Consider the following 9,098-nt stretch of genomic DNA (forward strand, 5'->3'; position numbering starts at 1 on the left):
TGGTTGACTGTCTCTACTGACACCTACTATGTCCATGATATTACAGATGTACCGACAACATAGACAAAAAAGGATGACCCATGCATTTCAGAGCAATTGTAGGGATGATGCTAAGTTTTGGTCCACAGAAGCAATTGTTACTTCTTCTATATTTGTCCCTGGAGCAGAAGCAGGTAGATCACTTACACTGTTAAACAGACTAGGTTGTTGGCTTGCCAACATCTGCTGCATTATCTAGTCTCTTGTTGGATGTAGATTCTATTTGGCATGCTACTTTACAGAATCGTGCTGCTATTGACTTTTTACTATTGGCTCAGGGACATGGCTGTGAAGATTCTGAGGGAATGTGCTGCATGAATCTGTCTGATCATTCTAAGTCGATACATAAGCAGATTAGTGAATTGCACAGGCTTACTGCTCAGTTACAACAACAACATGGCTTTGGGTTAGATGACTGGATAAAATCATTAAGTCTAGGACCATGGTTTCGCTCTATCATTCAATATCTGATTATGCTTGGTTTAGTGATTTTGCTGATTATATGCTTGCTATATTTGTGCTTGCCTTCAGAGAGCTATGCACCAAATTGCCTCATCAGTCACTGATCAGGCAATGTTGGTGCAAGAGAAAAAGAGGAGAATTGTTGGAGAATGGTTGCAGGAGAGGGGTCATGGATCAATGGAACAGTTATTCATTGATACCTCTCTCTAAGACCCCAGAATCAGAATCAGCCTGTGTCTGGCCTGGGAACAGAGTTTGGGAAACCAGCTCTGTGTCTAGGCCTGGGAAACTGTACAAGGTCTGTCTAGGCCTGGGAAATAGAACAAGGTCGCAATGAGATAATAAGGACAGGCATAGCCTTGAAGATATGCTCTGTCCTTGGAAGGCATGACTTAGCAATGAGAACTTGGCTTGGAGAACTTAGCTACAGCTGTAAATGCACATAGGAGACATAAAACAAAGACCTTTGTAAACTTGACCAATGAGAGCTGTTGCTGACTTTGCTTGTAGCAAACCCTATAAAAACTGACAGGATTTTTGAAAAAATGAAGCTCGCTTATCAATCATACTGATTGTGCTTCCCTCTGCCCGTGGCATCATTTAATGCCGACATTGAAATCCACGTGGCTGGCTCTGATCCCTCGGCCATCCTGTGGGTGCGCTGTGATGGCACTCAGGGTGATCTGTTCCATAACCTTGCCAGGCACCGAGGTCAGGCTGACAGGCCTGGAGTTCCTCCTTCCAGCCCTTCTTGGGGATGGGCTCACACTCGTACCTCCAGTGCTCTGGGACCTCCCTGCTGAGCCAGCACTGATGGTAAATGATGGAGAGCAGCTTGGGGAGCTCATCCACCAGCTCCCTCATCCCCCTAGGATGGATCCCATCTGCTCCCAGAGAGACCTGTGAGCATTTGAGTGGCTCAGCAGGACCCCAGCTGCTTCCTCCTGGATTACAGGGGGATTGTTCTGCTCCCTGTCCCCATCCACCAGCTCAGATCACTTGTCCTGAGCACAACTTGACTTACTCTTGAAAACTGAGGCAAAGGGGTTAAGTACCTCAGCCTTTTCCTCATCCTTGGTAACCATATCCCCCACAATAAGAAATGGAGGTTGTCCTTACCATTCCTTTTGCCATAATGTAGTTATAAAAACATTTTTATTCTCCTTCACAGAAGTGGCCTGGTTAAGTCCTAATTGACCTTTCACCGCTCTAATTTGCTTTCTGCATGACCTAATGTCTTGGTTTGACAAGACAGGAGTCTGTGAAAGAGGGCAAAGCCTCCTGTGCAATGGAGAACGGCAAACCCCCCTCCCTCTGAATTACCAGGATCTTTAAATTAAAAGGCTCTCAGGCAAAGATGTGGGAATGGGAGTAACAATTCTTTACTAGGAGAAAACTAGACAACAATTTAAAAAGGCAAATGCAATTGGTACAAACAAAACCAGTGAGAAAGTCCAGAACCTGAGGAGTCGGGGTGCCTGTAGCAGTTCTGCTGGGACAATTGCTCCCCTTGCAATGGTTGATGAGTTGCAGCTGAAGTGGTGATCTTTAGAAGGGTACAGTTTTCCTCTGAAGATCTGGTGGCAGTGGGGCCGGTCTTCCTCTGCGCCGGGGTTGCCTCTGAGCTCCGCTGCCGTCGCCTCAGCGCGCTCCGGCTGCTTCGCTGTGAGTGCCGCCGAAGAGAGCTGCTTCTCTGGGAATCCCGCGAAGAGAGAGCCAGCTGCCTCTCTCCCCAAACAGCTACCCCTTTATACAATAATAGAGTGCTTGGCTTCCCCCTCTGGGTGGGACCCCTCACAATGGGATAGTGTTATATTTACCAGCCCGGCAGTGAGTCAGTCAATAGTGTATAAACAAACCATTGCCTCTACGGGGCAAACCATTGTCTCTGAGAGAGATAACAAAAACCTGTCCAACCGGTTTGCCTTCAACAGATGGCAAATGGAATACAAGCTTATCTTACAACCCAGGACACCTAATAACATCCATAAACATGTCCTGAGTTTCCTGGTCCTCCCTCCCAAAGTGATGCATCCTAATTTTTCCCCTGAGTTCCTGGAAAAAGCCCCAAGCTCTGCCAATGCTGGTGCCTGTCACCTGCCACAGAGACCTGTGGCCCCGGGGGACTTGTGTGCCAAAGGACAGCCAAAGCCAACGTGCCTTGGTGTCTATGTGATCCTTTCTGCAGGTGGCTGCAGGCAGGAGCACCGGGAGCAGCCCTTGGTATCTGTCAAAAGCTGTTGCTCCTTCCTAGAATGATTTTTGCTTGGAAGTGATAATCTGCAACACAAAAACACCATCCAATGTTGACTTCCAGAGGACAATGGCATTATTACAGAGATACTGTCAAGTTTCCTTGTGTCCTTCTGTTTTTTCTAGCTTTCCGGGAAAGAACATCAGCCCAGCATCTGATGCCCAATGCTCCGGTTGCTGCCTGTCTGGCTGTGGCCAGCAGCTCATGTCCAAAGAAAAGTGGGTGCTGCCTTCTGAGCAAGGGAATGGACAGGCATGAGCAGAGAATTTCCCTGCTGAAGCTGGGAGGAACCTGGGGAAGTGCAGAAGATTGGGATAATGCTGGCATGAGAGAAGCCGTTCCGTGTCTCTGATGATGGTGCCAGCAGTGTGAAGGAAGAGCCAAGAGAAGCACTGGAAGCAGACACATCCTGCCGCTTTCTGCTGTTCCATGGACACAGAACACACTTGTTCCCATAGCTCCCGAAGGCTTGATGCAGGAAGAAAAACATTCAACAGGAGCACCAAAGGCCAGGGGGCTTTCGGCCACTTTCCCTTGCCCACCGCACGCTTGGGCAACTAGCCGAGTGCAAGCGCCCTTTTTCCCCTCCTCTTCATTGGCCTGAAGAATCTGGGCACTAAGAGAAAGCTCCTGGACCTCCGGGTATGACAACAACCATTTATTAATGCTACTCTGGGGTGAAAGGACGGGCTTGCAGAGGGCAGCTGTTCCTCGCAGGCTCAGGTGGCCCCAGCAGACGCAGCCTGGCAGATCAGTTCTCCACAGCGCTGCAGCAGAACAGCCAGCCACGGCGGCACGGGAAAGGCCGTGACTTCCAGAGCCAGCGGAGTTGATCCTGCACATTCTGGAGTCGGGAGGAGGGAATGGCCTGTACAGCTAAATTGATGTACAGGGTTTGAAGGGCCAGGCATGAGATGGCAGGGCTGACGTCATCCGCCAGGTCCTGAAGGGCTGCGAGAGAGAGGAAAAGAGCCACCGTCAGAGCCTGCGTCTGCAGAAACATGGGGAGACCCTCCTTCCACATCCATGCCAGGCAGCTCTTGCCATGGCCTGGAGGAAGCAGGAGACAAGAAGGGCGAGCTGGAAGGTGCTGGCCACGAATGTGCCACAGGCCCCCGAAAGGTCTGTGTGCTGTGCCCACGCTGCCCTTGGTGCGTGCCGGGCCAGGGAAGGCAGCTGCCAGCGGCAGCCCCCGCTGAGAGCCCGCTGGCCTCACTCACCCCTGCAGAGGATGCGGAACTCTTGCTGCTGTCCTCTGAGGCAGCGCCCGGCCATCCCTTGGGAACAGAGAGCGTGAGCTGGCTTCAGAGCCACAGCTGCCGCCCGCGGGCGCTGCCCGGCCCGAGGCCACACGGGCTCCTGGCCCGGCAGGGCTCGGCCCGGGCCCCTGGCGCATCCTGCCGCCCCAGGGCACGGCTGCCAGAGGGCGGCGGCAGCGCCGAGGCCAGGCGGGGCTCCAGATGGCCGCGCGCGGATGCTGCTGCCGGGGCAGCAGGCAGGGCTGGGGCCGAGCTGCGGCGGGGCGGGGAAGGAGCCGGGCTCGTGGCTCACCCATGAACCTGACGGCCGCCTCTCGCAGGGGCTCCTGTGGGCTCTGCACGTAGGGCAGGGCCCGGCGCAGGTGCTCGGCCGCTCGGCTCCTGTCCTCTGCCAGCTGCAGAGAGCGGCGGGGCACGAAGGGAAGGGTTGGTGCGGGCCCTGCCCCTCGGCCGGGCGCTCCCTCCGCCCGGCGCCGCTCCCCCTGCCCGCACAGCGCCGAGGCCCGGCCAGCAGCCGCCGGCGCCGGGCTCTGCAGGGAGCAGAGGGCCCGGCGAGCCACGGTGCCGCCCCGCGGCAGAGCCCGGCTGCCTCGGGGCTCCCTCAGCACTGGCCTTGGGGCCAGAGGAGCCTGGAGCAGAGCCCGCGCGGCCCAGGGAAGGCAGCGGCGTGTGGGGCGCCGGCCGGTGCCCCTGCGGGCAGCACTGGGCAGGGGCCGCAGCTGCCAGGGCATAGACTGGGCACCGTGGGCAGGCGGCTTCTCCAGGCCGGGGCTGGGGCTTCCGGGCTGTGCTTACCAAGCGCTCGGCAAAGCTCCACATCTGATCCGTTTTCACCAGCTGCTGAAGATCCCTTCTCTTCAGGAACCTTACTGCAGAAAGCAGCGTTTCTCGAGAGGCCTGCAGGGCGGCAGAGAGCCGGAGATGGCACCGCAGCCCAGGGCACAGGAACCACGTCCCCGTGCCAAGGCCAGGAGGGAGCTGGAGCCCATGAGGAGGAGCCAGGCTCTGGGGAGACAGCTGAGCCCCCTGCCATGGGGACCCCGGCGCCCAGGAGCCCTCACCTGTGCCACACGCCAGTTCTCATCGTGGCAGTTGAAGAAGAGTGGGAGCAGGCTCTGGCTCACAGGCTTCTTCAGGGGCTTTTTTCCCTTGGCCACCACCAAATTCATCACCTCTTGGAAGAGGCAAACGGAGAGCAGCTTCACAAGGCTGTTGTCCTGTTGGAATGGAAGCAAAACCCCTCCACACCAGCTGCTTCAGGCCCCCCTGTGCACAGGCACAAGGCACCGGGCTTCCAGGCAACACCCGGTGCCCAAGGCTGGGGGCACAGAGCCTTACATTGTCAAAGAGTTGCCAGAGCGCCTCAGCCAGCTGCAGGGCGATGGGGCTGGCTATTGCAAGGTCTTTGTTGCAAAGCACAGAGCTGAGAACAACGATGGACATCTCAACAATGTCTTCATCCACAGCCCACAGGAGTTTGCCAAGGCTTTCAGTCAGGCTGTACATTCTTTCGTTCTGTGTGGAAAACAAGGCTGTACAACCCCACGCTGCTGCTGCTGCTGCTGCAGGGCTCAGAGGCCGAAGGCCTGTCCCAGAGCACTCAGGCAGCTGAACAGCCACCTTGGAGAGCTGGGAGCAGCTGCCACAGCTCCCAAAGGAGCCAAGCCCAAGGAGCTGCTTTCCCCAGCCCCACGCTGCCAGCACAGCTTCAGCTGCTGCCTCCTTCTCACCATCGAGGGGTCCTGGCTGAGCACCACGAGGCCTCTGAGCGCCACGCGACGCATCTCTCTGGACTTGCTCTGCAGGTGCCTTGTCATGATCTGCAGGACGTTTTCACCGTATTCGCTCAAGTCCAGGCAGTCCAGGACCTGAAAGGCACAGAGCAGTGACAGGAGTGCCCAGCTGGCAGGAGCTCAGAACTGCACAGGGCTGAACCAAAGCAGCAGCACAGGGCACCATCCCAGGCAGCTGCGGCTACCAGAGGGCAGAGGCGTGGGAGGCAGCTGAGCGAGGCAGCGCTGGCCATCAGGCTCACCTCCACCAGGAAGGCCAGAGCGGGCAGTTCCCAGTCTGAACTGTCTTGGCTTAGTAAGTCAAAGAGGCAGGATGCCATGCTGCAACACCAGATGATGGAGACACGGCGCATCTCCCTGGGGGGGAGAAAAAGGCACCATTGCTCCTGAGCTGAGTAGCCAAACCTCTCCCAGGGCTGACTCACAGAAGTCTGGTCTTCTCCCGAGCACTCCCCAGCACGGGTTCTTTGGGAGGCAGCTGCTCCAGGGCACCCTCCTCTCCCAGCCCATTCCAGTCTGCTCATCCCTCCCTTGAGGACAAGGCCTTGCCGCCCATGAGCACAGGGACTGCGTGGGGTGATCTGGGCACAAAGGAGAGGGGTGGTGGGGAGAATGAGGTCTCACCTGGCCAGCAGACCCACTGCATAGTGGTGGGTGTTGGCACAGAGCAGTGTGTCCCAGGCACACCTGCGTTCCATTGCTAGCACCACGTCCTCGTACTGCATTTGGCAGAGCAGGGCCTTCAGGGTCTGCAGTGCAAAGCTGTGTGCAAAGCAAAGCCCAGGTCACGCTGGGAGGCCCGGCTCCTGCCCTGGGAGCATGGCAGGGATGGGGAGACTGGGAAGGCTGGTATGGAGCACCTGTTGGGGTGGGCGGCAAGGCCGTGTTGCTCCTGGCATCTCTTCCAGAAGGTATCCACCTCTTCTGGCATATTCAGAGTGCTGATGTAAGCTTGGAAGAGCAGACGCAGAAAGAGGTTGGGGAAATACTCCAGCACTACAGGTGGGCACCAGGTCAGATTGAAGAGCCTCCACAGTGTCAAGGTTGCCTGCAAGAAATAAAACAGCCAGAGACAGTAATCAGTGCCAAGACATGCATGTGGCATGGCCCCAGCCTGCGAGGGAGAGGCCAAGGGAGACACATGGGGAGCAGCCGGCCTGGTGCCCCAGAACCTTGCCCCCAAGCCAGGTTTCAGCCCAGCGCCTGAGGCAGGGAGATGCAGCTGGGGGCAGGGCAGAGAGCTAGCTGCTGGAGAGGTGGCCTGGGGGATGGCAAAGGCCGCTTCCAGAAACTCACAGCCAGGGCAAAGACCCCTGTGCTGTCCCCATCGGAGGTGTACACGCTGTCCTCTGGCCAGGCACTCAGCACATCGAGGAGGATCTGCAGCGCCGGCTCCGCGGTCCTGCTCGAGGACATGATGGTCCCCCACATGATCACGGCAGCTCTGTGGGGCCAGAGCTCTGTGTCAGGGGGGTCTCAGCCACAGCAGCGTGGTCTGGGCAGCTGCAGGGGCCTGCACTGGCCCTCAGCCCTGCCTCTGACTCCTGGCCCTGGCTGGCAGCAGCCAGCCAGCCCACGTGGGTCCAGGCACTGAGGGGCAGGGAGGGAGCATGGCAGCAGGCTCCGGAGTTGACATGCCAGGACTGGAAAACAGAGGGGCCAGAGGCTCCTGGAACTCTCCACCTGTCTGTCAGGGACAGGCTCTACGGGGTGGGGGGGCCGGTGAAGCCTAAGGCCTCGAGGCAGGTGGGGATGCCATGCCTGTCACACGATGGGGCCCAGCGCAAGAGAGTGATCAGCACGTCACAGGGGTATTCCTTGGTCAGCTCCAGAAGGGCCTTGTCCAGCCTGTGCTCAGCAGATTTGTTGGCCGTGAGCCACTGGTGGATGTACCTCACCATGGCTGGCACCTACAGAAGGCACAGGGAGACTTGGAGAGCTGCCAGGGCAGCAACTTGCCCAGCTTCCCCTGAGGAGTGCTTCCCTTTCCACCACATTGGGCTGGACCTCACAGGCTGAGGGAGCCCAGCAGACCCAGCAAGATGTGCCACACCATTCCTGGGGCAATCAAGCCCTTGCCCCAGACTGCTTACTTGCTTTGCATTGGAGACACCCTTCTCCACCAGCAAATCCAGCATGGCAGCACTGGTCTCGGCACTGAAGAGGTGAAAGCTTGCCAAGGTCCCGGTGCGCACACCTGTGGTCTCTTCCTGCCTAATGCACGTGATGAATTGACAGATGGTCTGCAGGAGAAGAGCAGGAAGAGAGGGAGAATGCATGGAGTGCTGCAACCACTCGGTGCTGGGCTGAGCAGTGCCAGCAGGCCCAGCCCAGGTGGGTATGGCCGCAGGTACCTGCGCTGTTCTGCGGAAGCGGCCATGGGCGGGTTCCTGTTCTTGTGTCCGGTCCAGGGCTGCATCTGGTAAAGAGCGAGCGCGGCCAGAGCTGCTGAGGGGCTGCAGGAGAGGCCAGAAAACACAGCCCAGCCCTGTTCTCTCCTGGCAGGGAGAGCCTCGCGATGCCCCAGGCATGGAGCTGCCATGTGGTCCAGGCCCAGCCCAGCTTCTGTCCTATCCATGGGCATGTGGGATGGGATGGGATGGGATGGGATGGGATGGGATGGGATGGGATGGGATGGGATGGGATGGGATGTGGCCAAGCTGGCTGCAGCCACCAGCCATGCAGCCCAGCAACCCAGCACTGCCACTCACCCTCCTGCAGCTGCTTGAATGGCACCATCTCTTCAGTCTCGTGCACTGGGGCAGCTCCAGGGCCTTCTTCCTCTTCCTCCACCCAGGCCAGCTTGGGCACTCTTGGGGGTCTCTGCTCCATGTCACTGACTGGATCTGTGGCTACTTGCAGGAGAGATGCCTCGGAAAACTCCGAGTCAGCAAGTCCTGCTTTTGTGCCTGCACGGCACCTTCAAGAGAGAAGCCTCAGGAAGTTTCAGGACAGCAAGTCCTGCACTCTGGTCTCGAGGGCTCCTGCCACAAGGACAGGAGACTCCTGTCAAGGATTGTGCTTTCGCCTCGAGGGCACTGGTGGCAGGGATGGGAGATGCCTCCAGGGCACCAAGTCCCACGCTCTGCCCTTGAGGGCACCTGCAGAATTGAAGCCTAGGAAGGCCACGGGTCAGCAAGTCTTGTGGTCTGGCCTCGACGTCAGCTGCAGGAATAACGCCTCAGAAATCTCTGGGTCAGACACGAACGAGTGTGCTGTGCGGGGGCTCCTCACAGCACTGCTCTGTCCTGTCCTGTCCCGTCACGTGCTCGGAGCACTGTGGCATGGTCC

This window comes from Lonchura striata, chromosome 33 (genome assembly GCF_050655825.1).
Source record: "Lonchura striata isolate lonStrDom1 chromosome 33, ASM5065582v1, whole genome shotgun sequence".
NCBI classification, from domain to species: domain Eukaryota; kingdom Metazoa; phylum Chordata; class Aves; order Passeriformes; family Estrildidae; genus Lonchura; species Lonchura striata.